The sequence below is a fragment of the Apium graveolens genome, chromosome 6 (genome assembly GCF_009905375.1).
Source record: "Apium graveolens cultivar Ventura chromosome 6, ASM990537v1, whole genome shotgun sequence".
Classification (NCBI taxonomy): Eukaryota; Viridiplantae; Streptophyta; class Magnoliopsida; order Apiales; family Apiaceae; genus Apium; species Apium graveolens.
This window is the reverse complement of record NC_133652.1, coordinates 52019826-52033236: the sequence shown is the minus strand read 5'-3', so window position 1 is coordinate 52033236 and position 13411 is coordinate 52019826. Positions and strand designations below refer to the sequence as shown.

Below are 13411 nucleotides of genomic sequence, written 5' to 3'. Positions count from 1 at the left end.
TCTTCTTATCCTCCTCGAAATCAAGAATTACAAAATCAGTAGGAAAGATGAGTTTATCCACCTTGACCAAAACATCCACAACAATACCTCGTGGATATGTAATAGAACGATCGGCCAACTGCAAGGTCATATAAGTAGGCTTTGGATCAGTTAAGTCCAACTTTTTGAAGATTGACAAAGGCATCAGATTGATGTTGGCTCCCAAGTCACATAAACATTTGTCAAATGACACTTTTCCAAAGGTGCAAGGAATAGTGAAGCTTCCAGGATCTTTAAGCTTCAGAGGCAACTTCTGTTGCAACACCATGCGACATTCCTCCATGAGAGCAACTGTCTCTAAGTCATCAAGCTTCATTTTCCGAGAAAGTATACCCTTCATAAACTTCGCATAACTAGGCATCTGTTCAAGAGCTTCAGTGAAAGGTATGTTGATATGAAGTTTCTTGAACACCTCCAGAAACTTCTCAAACTGCTTATCCAGCCTTTTCTTCTGCAACCTCTTAGAAAAGGGAGGCAGAGGATAGATCTTTTTCTCCCTTATAGCACCCTCAGGAGGAGTGCGTTCAACAGTAGTCTTCCTTGGTTCCACTTCTGCTTCCTTCTGCACTTCTTCTTCAGCAACAGCTTCTTCATCTGAAACTTGAGAGTGTATGGGATTTACAACCTTCCTAGACCTCAATATAATTACCTTTACCTGCTTCTTGCTTCCCTCTTTCCTGGCACTTCAATGTCACTAGGGAGTGTACCAGGTTGACGATTTAGCAAGGCAATGATAATTTGTCCAATTTAATTTTCCAAGGTCTTGATAGAAACCGCTTGGCTCTTGCACATGAGCCTCAACTCCTCAAATTCATATTTTTCATTAGACTGTTATAGCTGGAGTTGTTGTCTTGGTACATATTATGGTTGTTGGAAACCAGGAGGGTTGTACTGTTTTTCTGGATACTGTTGATAAGGCTGTTGAACTGCATTCTGAGTATTGCTCCAGCTAAAGTTAGGAAGATTGCGGTTGTTAGGATGATAGGTGGCTAGCATAGGTTGCTGCGACCTCTGAAAGTTGCTCACGAACTGAGTTGATTTACTAGAAATAGCATACTGCGCCATCTCATAGCCACCAACACAAATCTCACTGACACTAATGATCTGATTAACTCCATAATTAGCCAAAGAATCCACCTTCATCGTCAAAGCCTTAAGCTGAGCAGCTATAGCAGTAGCTATATCTAACTCCAGAATTCCTGCTACCTTGCCCTGAGATAGTCTCTGAGTAGGATTCCGGTATTCATTTGCAGTCATCAGTTCAATCAATTCATAAGCTTCATGATAGCTTTTAGCCCACAATGCTCCTCTTGATACTGCATCAAGCATGGGTCTAGAAGTAGCACCCAAACCATTATAGAAACAGTTAATTTAGTTAAGCATGATGAGGGCACTTCCTAAGCATCTCCTTATAACGATCCCAAGCCTCACATAAAGATTCTCCAGATTGCTGAGCAAATTGAGTAAGTGCATTTCTGATCGCAGCAGTCTTCACAATAGGAAATAATTTAGTTAAGCATTTTTGAGCAAGATCCTCCCATTTGGTGATAGACCCTGGTGGTAGAGAATGTAACCAGCACTTAGCTTTATCCCGGAGAGAGAATGGGAAAACCCTCAACTTAATAGCATCTTCAGAAACTTCATTGAACTTGAAAGTGTCGCAGATCTCGATGAAATCTCTGATGTGCATGTTGGGGTCTTCTGTCAGAGAACCCCCAAACTGAACTGAGTTCTGTATCATCTGAATCATGATCGACTTGATATCAAAGGTATTAGCTGAGATGGCTGGTCGAACAATGTTAGACTGAATATCATTGAACTTCGGTTGAGAGTAGTCCATCAAAGCCTTTGGATTTGCTTCTGGTACTCCCATTGCAATAAGAACCTCTTCTTCTTTCTCAACTAAGATATCTTCTTCGACTTTCTCTTCGACTACAACTTCTTCCTCAGCTTGATCCAGTATTCTCTTACGAGATCGAGAACGCATATGCATACACACTCTCTAGAGTACCTGAAACATGACAAGGAATTTAGTAAGTAACAATGTCCGAGTCACTGAACTTTAATGACCAATGATGACAAACACATAAACTAAAAATTAACACCGATATCCCCGGCAGCGGCGCCAAAAACTTGTTAGGGCTGAACAATGCGCTAATATTCACGCAAGTATACGCGATCGCAAGTAATATAGAATTAATTCTAGTTCGTTCCCACATGGATTGGTTTAGGTTAATTTCAATCAATGTATTTATGCAACAATAGTATGGTTATTATCCAATACTAAGACGAATAATAAATTGAGGTTGTTTAAAACTACAATTAACTAAGAGATTATACTAAAGAATATTAACTAAGAGATTAAACAGAGTTGAATACTATATGACACAAACATGGGATTTTAACTTCATTAAATACTTCATTCAGTAGCCTTTTCGTTCTTAAACTTAGCATGCAATGGTGATGACACTAATCAGATAACACGAAAATGATAGACGCCAACTTTTGTTGTACGAATACCATACTACCAGACATCCTCAGAAGAGATAGAAGCTGAATAGACACCAATTATATTGAAACTCTATACGTCTTTAGATTTTGACAACATAACGGTTTAATGTACAAGTTATCTATCGTGATTACATAGGCAAGTAAGATGGGTAAAATTACCTACGAATCATGCATAACAAATACATGAACCTATGCTAGCATGGCAAGTTCTAAATCCTTAAATTCACTTTCGCTTCATTAAAGATTAACACAATATCTTATAAGTTCACGACGCTCATAAGATGAATAAGCACAACCAATAATAGGTTATCATACAATCACCACACACTAAGGCATCGAAATGAATTAACTAAAGAAATCCATAAATAAATCCGTTAGAACCCCACGATAATGATTAGCCCATAATCGGACTCCTCATCAACGTGGGTTCTGATGAAAGCATGGTATAATAAACGTAGTCTTTATACTAAATAAATAATAAACCAAGTACGAAACAAGAGTATAGGTTCATGAATAAGAAAACTAGCATCCAAAGTGACAGCTTAAAACAAAGAATCACAAGTATAAACTAGATCTTCTTCGCCTTGGTTGAATTATGCTCTACGATCTTCTTACACCTTCTCCTTAAGCTCTGATACGTCTTGTTATGAAAAATGACCTTAAGTTATGTTTATATAGCAACCCATGCAGAGTAGAAGTCGATCAATCAGAATCACAAGAGAATCAGGATTCTTTTATCTCGATCTGGCGCGGCCACACGCTTGACCAGCGTGGGCGCGCTGACTCTCTGGATAATTTTCTGACTTCTTCTTTTCTTGCTGATTTGAGTTGGTCTTTTCACAAGCTTTTATTCTAGACCCATCCTAACACCATATTAGCATCAAAACAATGCCAATTCACCTAGATTCTTGTTAAATGCCTGAAATGCAATAACACTACAAAACACGTTAAAAACACTAATAACTCGAGTACAAAACACAAATTCAAAGTTTTATGGAGCGTTATAATTGACATAAATGCTTCTCAACAAAGCTCGAGAAGAGTTGCTTGAAAATCGATTTCTAGAATTACGGTTGAATTGATGAAAATTTTGATTTGCACATGTATTGGAGTAGGGTTGAGATATCCCTTTCTCATTTGTCCTCGAAGTATAATTTGACGATAACATGTTTTAGGCTCTTTGGTTTTAGGCCTTTTTCAATGTCAGTACGTATGTCATTTAATTCTTCGAATGAAACATGAGATTCACGCACCTTAAGAGTATCATGCCCCTTTTTCGTTGCCTAGGTGCGGTAAAAACATCCTTGTATTTGTTCCCAAGTCCACTGATGATGTGTAGAACAAGATCAACATCATCTAATGGATGACTAGCTATAGTAAACTGATGAGCTGTTAAACGAACATCATGAATATATTCACGAAGAGACCTCAAATTGGAAATATTTTTATGCAGATGCTTTTTTAGAGAGATAATTCGAGAGTGAGAATGATTTGCATACAACGTTACGAGTTTGTCCCACATATCTTTTGCAGTAGCGGTTTTGAAAATAAGAGGTTGAATAGTGAAGACTACCTAACATTGAATTTAATATGATTTTATCTTGGAGATTCCATACCGAAAATGCAGGATTTGGTACATCATCCTTCAGTATTGGGTTGTGAATAATTACAGTTCCATCGATGAAATAAAGAAGATCGAGTCCAATTAAAGTAGATTGGAGCTGAGTACACCCGACCAAAAAGTTGATTTGGGTCAATATTGTTGGAAGATGCATTAGGGTTTTCATGTGAATAACTGGTGTAACATTAGTTATATTAACATATTTGTTTTTATGTGACAATTTAGTGTGATAAAAAAAAAATTTGTGCGGTTTTGATTTCTTTAGCTTGTTGCTAGAGTATTTGGAATAGGCAGGTTTAAGCCGATTGATGCTCTGATACCATAACATCTATATAAAAATTTGTGTATTGTATTCGATAATTGATAAACTCATTCTACATCACTATATAGACAATATATTTGCATCAGAGTTAATCTTAAACATAGATATCTACAAATTGGTTATGATAGATTTATATCAGCACATGATCCTCTTATTTGGAGTTATCTGCTAAGGAAAGAGACTTATCAGCTAAAATAATTTTCAGACAGCCTGCTTTTACATCTAATTGCTATTACCTCCGGAAGATGGAAGATCCATTGGTGATTCTTAGACTGGAACAAACACGAGTGAAATTTTGACGAGAAAGTGGTTTTGTCAAAATATCAGCCCACTAATCTTTGATATGAGCATGACGAACGTGTAATGCTCCATTAGAAACAAGTTCATGAATAAAGTGATAGTCCAGAGATATATGCTTCATACAAGAATGGAACACAAGATCTAAACTGAGATAAGTGGCTCCGATATTATCGTAAAAAATTCGAGAAGTAGAAGATAAATGTACATTTATCTCATGGAGCAAGTTCTGGATCCATAGTAATTCAGCAACACCATTTGCAACAGCTTTATACTCTCGCTCCGATGATGAACGAGATACTGATTTTCGTTTTGATGATTTCCATGAGATAGTATTACAACCTAGATAAATAATATACCCTGTTGTAGAACGGACAATAACATGTTGACCACCCCAATCGGAGTTGCTGAAATGCATGAAAAGAGAGCTCTGAGATTTTGTGAAGAAACAGGCCAAAGTGTATGGTTCCTTCTTAGAACCCGTTTGAGAGAACTCTAATGTATTTCCCTAAGAGCGTGCATGAATTGTGATAGTTGGTTCACTACATAACTTACATCTGGACGAGTTACTAAAAGGTATTGAAGGCCTCCAACTAGCTGCAGATGAGGTCTGAGATCAATAAATTTCATCATTATGAAGTAGTACAGAAGATGAGCACATGGGAGTGACAATGTCCTTCGCACCTTCCATATGATATTGAGAGAGAAGATCAGTAATAGGCCTCACTAAGAGAGAAATAAACCTGATAGTATAAATAACTTTGACATCGAGAAAATTGTTCGGCGGACTAAGGTCTTTAAGAGAGAAGGTTTTATCCAAGCTGCTAACAAAGTGGTTCGAAAATTCAGAATTATTTCCCGTCACAATTATATCATCAACACATACAACAAAATATAGAACAATATTGAGAGAATGATATATAAATTATGAGGCATCAAAAATGGAATTTTTGAACCCAAGAGTCAGCAAAAAATTTTTAAGCGCTTTGTACCAAGCACTTGGAGTCTGTTTAAGGCCATTTAAAGCCTAGCGTAATCGATAAATATAAACAAGATTTGATGGGTGAGCGAAACCTGGAGGTTGTACCATGTATAATTCATGTTCTAGAGTCCCGTTAAGAAAAATATTGTTAATATCTAATTGTCTAATAGACCATCCACGTGAAAGAGCAAAACTAAAAAAATATACTAATGGTGGCTAGTTTAGTAACGGGACTGAAAGTTTCAGAGTACTCAATTCCAGTCTTTTGCTGAAATCCATTGGCAATTGATCGAGCTTTAAATTTATTTTACAGTACCATTTGGATTGTGTTTAACGCGAAAGACCCATCGCGTAGGACCCATTTACAGGATATTGGAATATGATATGTGTGAGGAACAAGATCTCACGGGCCATTCTGAATCAGTGCATAAAATTTACTGGATATAACAGCCCACCAATGAGGGTCCTTTAGATCCCCATTGATGCTGGTAGGTTCCACATGAGTAGGAATAACATGTGCAGTAGTACGATTTAAAAATGCATCCTTTTAATACCTTGGATTTTGTCGACGCTGTCGAGTAGGAAAGGCACGAGATGGTGAATCAATAGTACCACTGGAATATTACATCGAGCCTGGAAATGTAGAATCAGTACTACATGTAAAACTTCTTATTGAGGATAATGATGTGCTTGCAATTTGTTAGGAGCTGTTGAGGCAAGAAAATGTAGGTTACACCGGATCAGTGTTAGTAGCAGATATAACATTATTGTAATTCTCAACTAATGACACATTTACAGTAGCCAATTATGACAATAAGGGTGATGCATCATCTGGAGCAGGTGATGACTTGTCTTTGATCAAGGAGGTACACCGAGACAGGTCTACCACAGGAGAACAAATTTGAGTCAATTTTTGTATTGGAAATGATGTTTCTACCCACCTAACATGACTAGAAAAATAAAGTCGATGAGTAACAATGTCAAGGTACTTGTAGGCAGACTTATCACTGGAGTAACCAAGAAATAAACATGGAGTGGATCTTGGATGAAGTTTGGATGAAGTTTGGAGGAAGCATATGCACGTAAGCAGGGGTAACACAAACATCTGGACACTTTCAAATGATCATAGTTAATATTGTGTAGATTTAAAAAGTGACTTATATGGAGATTTATGAATTAGTGCTTTTGTTGGCATGCGATTAATTAAAAATAAACAGTTGTTTGAAATGTATATGAAAAAAATTGAAGTGAAAGAGAAGAATTATGAAGTAATGTGAGGCATGTTTCAAGAATGTGATTGTGCCGATGCTTAGCATAACCCTTATGTTCAGGGGGTGTGAGGTGGATTTGTATAGTGCGAGCTACCAATGGATTTTTTTAAAAGAAATATTAATAGCAACATATTCCCCTCCATTATCCGAGTAAATGAAAATAATAGGCAATTGAAAAATTTCTCCACCATATCTTTATATTGAATAAAAATAGAGTGCATGTCATTTTCTTATTCATTGGATAAAACCATGTGTACTTAGTGTACTGGTCTACAAAGATATCATAATATCAATAATTATCAATAGAAAGATATGTTGGTCCCCAAACATCTTTACAAACAAGTTGTAATAGCTGAGAGCTTGATATGGATGATAGACCAAAAGGTAGTTTAGGACTTTTATTAGTGGGACAAGCATTACAATTTAACTAAAAATTTGAAGAAATATGTGGAACTAATTTATTTGAAATTAAATAGACCTAAGAACCGAAGGTACATGATGACCAGGTCGTCGATACCATGATTCAACATTTAAAGTTTGAGTAACATTAAAATATTTAGCAGAGTGGAATTGACTGCATAATAGACATCAATTTTATTCGACCTTTGTGGGACAACCGCCCCCGTGTTGAGATCCTTGACCTGAAAAATAGAGGGGGGAATTCAACAGACACTTTGTTAGGGGAGCACAACTTAGCAACATAATTAATATTCTAGTTTAAGGAAGGAACACCCAACACATTATTTAACATAATAGAATTTGTAGTAAAGTTTAATTTTAAATTTCCTGTATGCGTAATTCTCAAACCTGAACCATTGTCGATTAATATTTCATCTGGCCCACCATATTCGAAAAAGTTTATGAAAGTGCTTGGGTCATTGGTGACATGGTGTGATGCACTATTGTCCAACAACCATGGTTGAGACTGTTGATGTCGAGAGTTAATCATCGTGTTACTAACTGTGGGTGACCTATAGTATGAATTTTATTCTATTTAAGGAAGCGCGTAAGTTATCGATAAATTTTTTTTATTGTGATTTAGTCTCTGACAATATGTAGTTGAACGATTCCAGGAAGGTGGGATATATATGAACCGGGAGCTCGAGAAATTATATTTGAAAACTGAATACAGAATTACGGTTGAACGAATAAAAATGTTGATTTGTACGAGTATTAGAGTAGTAAGGTTGTGTTATACATTTCTGATTTGTTCTCTGAGTATAATTTGCGGTGACAGCAGTAGATTCCGGGCTCCTTGACTTTAAGACTCGTTTAATGTCCGTAAGCAAGTCATGTAATTCTACGAATAAAACAAGAGATTCGCATACCTTAGGTGCGGAAAAAACATCCTTGTATTTATACCCAAGTCCACTGATGATGTGTTGAACAAGATCATCGTCATCTACTAGATGACTAGTCATAGCAAGCTCATCAGCTGTTAAACGAACTATCATGAAAATATTCACGAAGAGACCTCTAATTTGTGAGGACTATTATGCAAATAATTTTTTAGAGAGATAATTCGAGAGTGAGAGCGATTTGCATACAACCACTATGAGTTTGTCCCATATATCTTTCGTGGTAGTGGCCGTGAAAATAAGGGGTTGAATCGTCTCATAAAGACTACATAACTTTGAACTTAATATGACTTTATCTTGGCAATTCCATACCGAGAATGCCGAATTTGGTACATCATCTTTCAGTTTTGGGCTGAGAATAGTATAGTTTCATCGATGAAATGAAGAAGAACGAGTCCAATTAGAGTAGATTGGAGTTGAATATGCCAGGCCAAGAAGTTGAGCTGGGTCAATTTTATTGGAAGATACGTTAGGGTTTTCATGTGCACAACTGGTGTATCATTAATTTTGTTAACATATTTGTTTTTATGAGACATGATTTAGGTTGATAAAAAAGGCTGTTAGGTTTTGATTTCTTTAGCTTGTTGCTAGAGTGTTTGGAATGAGTGGCAGATTTAAGAAATTTGACGCGCTGATCATACCATAACACAAATATAAGAATTTGTATATTGTTTTCGATAATTGATAAACTCATTTTACATCACTATATATAGACAATAGATTTACATTAGAGTTAATCTTAAACTAGGATATCTACTTATTAATTAAGATAGATATGTATCAGTACATGATCCTCTTATTTGGAGTTATCTGCTATGGGTAGAGACTTATCAGCTGCAATAACTTTCAGATAGCTAGCTTTTACATGTAATGGCTATTAAAATGTAGGTTTGAAAAACTGGTAAAGGGTAACGTACATTTACCATTTACCACTGTGATTTAGTTGACTTGGGCGAGTTTTTACTCTGCAAGTTAGCTTACAACAAAGGGGGTCTCTCTAACGCGCTCCAGACCCGGGGTATAAGTCTGGGGGTTACTAGGTAATCACCAAACCTGTACAATCTGAATAACAATAATAATAAAATGTATCTAAACCTCTTTAACACTAACCACGATCTTTTTAGGTTGAAGTATGAAAACAAGAACCACTAACTACTTTATTACAAACCAAATTTAAAATCTTACAAACTCTCTTTATTACAAATCATTGTCTTACCGGTTTTAAACTAAGTTTATCTTTTATTCAAATACACACATTAACTATCTACACTCCACTTGTTCGGGCAACTCAAAACTTTCTTCCTGGATTGGGATCAACACCTTTGGTATGAGAGGATCCCGAGGCTTGACCCGCTTCTTTACCACTCGAGTCCTGATAGGTTTTATATTCCTTCTTAACTGAAAACAATAAGGTGAATAACATAAAAAGGGGTGAGCCAAAAATTGCTCAACAAGTCCGCAAAATATAAACAGTGTTAAAGCAGTTTAAATGAATTGGTAATCTGGGTACATCTGCAAAGATATAACCCTGCGAGAATAGAAAGAAGGCCACTGCTAGCGAATACAAATGAACTAAAATCGATACAAGTTCGCATCTATACCCTGCTGATCAGCCAGGATATAGTGCGGATCTATATCTCCATATATAGATCCAGTCGGGCACCCAGGCTCTACGACCCATCTCAAGGATCCAGTTATGTCCCGGTCCTTAGGATCAAGTAAACTTAATCCCAAAATATCACTATCCAGTCCATGGAGTAGCACTCGGAACAATTGGTATGCTTTGATATATTCTAATCACCAGAATATACCAATGTGTATGTGTAATAATTGGAATATGAATAAGGAATTCAAAGAAAAAGGAGAAATCAAGAATTGAAATGAAATATGAACAAGAGAATCACAATGTGTATCAGTGTTTATGAATGAGGATCAAAAGAGTGCAAGCGTGATATGAATCTGAAGAAATATCACTATTCTGAAATTCGAATAAGGGAAAACTTGCCTTCTACGCGACTCACTTCAGATATGTCACCTTCTTCTATCACCGAATCAACCTGCCTTGCTGGCTTGGCTTCTGCTAGAGAATGTTAGATAAATTTGATAATGTAATGTGTAATATGATTTGTGTTTAGTTTTCAGATCTTACCTTACAGGACAAATCAATACTTAACTGGAAATCAGCACTTATACTGAAGACAGAACTTAAGATATCAGAACTTAAGGTTCAGAAGATATTTATCAGGAAATAATATCAGGACTTAAGATGACTTTCAGATAAGGTAGGCGGCTGATTGAAAGAAAAGAAGACCGAGACTAAGACAGAAAGAATTGTGCATGAAGAAGGAATTCTATGAAGAATAGAATACTTGGAAAAAAAGATAACTAGTTGATATATTATAGGAAGCAGAATTATATTCCATATCAATTAGAAGATTATCTTGTAACTGTGTAGTATATAAACACAGGCATAGAGTTTACACTATAAGTGTTACGATTATCGAAGTTATTATTCTTTGTAACTCTAGCATCTCTCGTGATAATTTGTTCATCACTGAGAGAGGACAGTTCCATATTGTAACAGAGTTTATTATGTTGAATAAAATCTGTTTTCTGTTACTTGAGTTCTTATATTTGATTTGATTGTGCTAAAAACTGTATTCAACCCCCTTCTACAGTGTGTGTGTGACCTAACAAGTGGTATCAGAGCCTTCTGTTAACACACAAACAATTTAAGATCCAAAATCAATCATGTCTGAAGAAGAAACTCCAACCAAGCCCACCAAAACTGAAGATCCTCCAAAAATAGTAACTCATAGTCGATATGAGACTATAAGAGTTCCCATGTTGAAACCTTCTGAGTATTCCATATGGAAAGTGAAGATGACTATGTTTCTGGAAGCTACAGAACCAGAATATCTCGACAGGATTTATGAAGGACCACATATGCCAACCAAACTCTCTGTGGAAGTTGCAGGTCAGCCAGCAAAGTCTATACCAAAGGAGAAAAGTGATTACACTGCTGAAGATATCTCATCAATTGCAAAGGATGCAAAGGTAAGACACTTGCTACATAGTGCCATAGATAATGTCATGGCAAACAGGGTAATTAACTGCAAGACTGCAAAAGAGATATGGGATGCTTTGGAAACAAGGTGTCAGGGAACTGATTCAATCAAGAAGAACAGGAAGACAATACTCACTCAAGAGTATGAGCACTTTGACTCAAAGTCTGATGAGTCATTGACTGATTTATATGACAGATTTGTCAAACTCTTGAATGATTTGTCACTAGTTGACAAAGAGTATGATATTGAAGATTCAAATCTTAAGTTCCTGTTAGCTCTTCCTGAAAGATGGGATTTGAAGGCCATAATAATCAGAGACAACTATAATCTTGATGAAACAACTCTTGATGAAATTTATGGGATGCTCAAGACTCATGAACTTGAGATGGAACAAAGAAGCAAAAGGAATGGAAGAAAGTCATGAACAATTACCTTTGTGGCTGAGGAGGAAAGTCCCAAAGTAGCTGCCTCAAGAAAAGGCAAGGAAAAAGCTCTCATCACAAAGTCTGATACTGAGTCATCAAGTTCTGATAGTGATGATGACTCAGAAACTGAAAGTATACCTGAGATGGACCATGATGAGGAGATGATGAAGCTGTGTGCTCTTATGGTGAAAGGGATCACAAAGATTGCGTACAGAAAATTCAGGAGAGGAAAGAAGTTTTTCAGGAAAGGTGCAAGTTCTGAAAAGAAAGGTTTCAGAAAATCTGAAGGCAAAGGAGGAAAGTCTGACATAGGAGTTTATTCAAATGTTAAATGCTACAACTGTGGTGAGAAAAGCCACATATCTTCAGATTGCAGAAAAGGGAAAAGTGACAAAGGAAAGGCTCTTGTCACAAAGAAAAAAAACTGGTCAGATGCTTCAGATTCTGAGGATGAGGAAAACTATGCCTTGATGGCAAATACTGATAGCAGTTCTGATACTACTGACTTAAAGGTACCTCAAACTACTTATGCATTTCATACTGATATTATTACTGAGTTGAGAAGATATCTTAAAACCGTGTTCATTAGTTATAAAGATCAAACTTTAACATGTGAAAGATTAACTTCTGAAAATCTTGCTTATAAAAAGAGGAATGATTATTTAGAAAACGAGTTAGTCATGTTCCATCAAACTCAGAAAGATAGAGATGATGCCTTTTATGTTAGGGATGAAGTGTTAAAAATGAATGAATCTCTAAAAGCTGAGTTAGAAAAGGAAAGAGAGATTATCAGGACTTGGACTAACTCTGGTAAAGAAACTCATGGTATTCTTAGTAGTGGAAACTGGAAAGAGGGCTTAGGTTATGAAGATGGTAAGAACAGTAAGGGAACTTTAGAAACTGAGCCTATAGTTGTTAAACAAAAACCAAAGGTAAATCCTGTTAAGTTTGTAACTGTAAAGTCTGAAGGGTTTTTAGTACATAAACGCAACGGAAATGTAAATTTTAATCTTAAAAAAAAACTGAAACCCTCCGCAGGATCCATGCGAAAAATAATATTTAATTTGTAGTTCAGTATGTTTACCTTAAGAAGGTTTACGTTAATGGAAAGATGGAGGTCTTTAATAGTGATCCAAGAACGATGAACGAAAATCCCTAACAGCTGCTCCTCAAGTGTGAAGCACTCCACCGGTATCCACCAAGAGTCAATGTGATGGAGGAGGAAGAGGTTGAGAGAATTAGGGTTAATTGTCTGGGTTGAGGCAAATAGGGTTTATAGTAGTATATTTATAGGCAAAATTTTCAGCTGAAATTTTTTCATAAAATATAATTATTATTAAACCTTTAATTGATTATTCTTATTAACCAATTAACTAATAATTAAAGCACCTTTTAATTATTAATCACTTTTCTAAACACTTTAGAAAAATAATTCTCTCACTTGATTTAATTTCCAAAATTAAATTCTTAATTAATAATATTAAGAATTAATTAAATCTCATTTAATCAATTATTAA

At 36.0% G+C, this 13411-nt stretch overlaps 1 non-coding gene across 1 annotated transcript; it reads left to right on the top strand.

The window, feature by feature from the left end:
- Nucleotides 1–1416: 1416 nt before the first annotated feature.
- Nucleotides 1417–1522, top strand: LOC141669976 (small nucleolar RNA R71). The gene has a single exon (XR_012554229.1). It is a non-coding gene; the product is annotated as a small nucleolar RNA R71 (small nucleolar RNA).
- Nucleotides 1523–13411: the final 11889 nt, after the last annotated feature.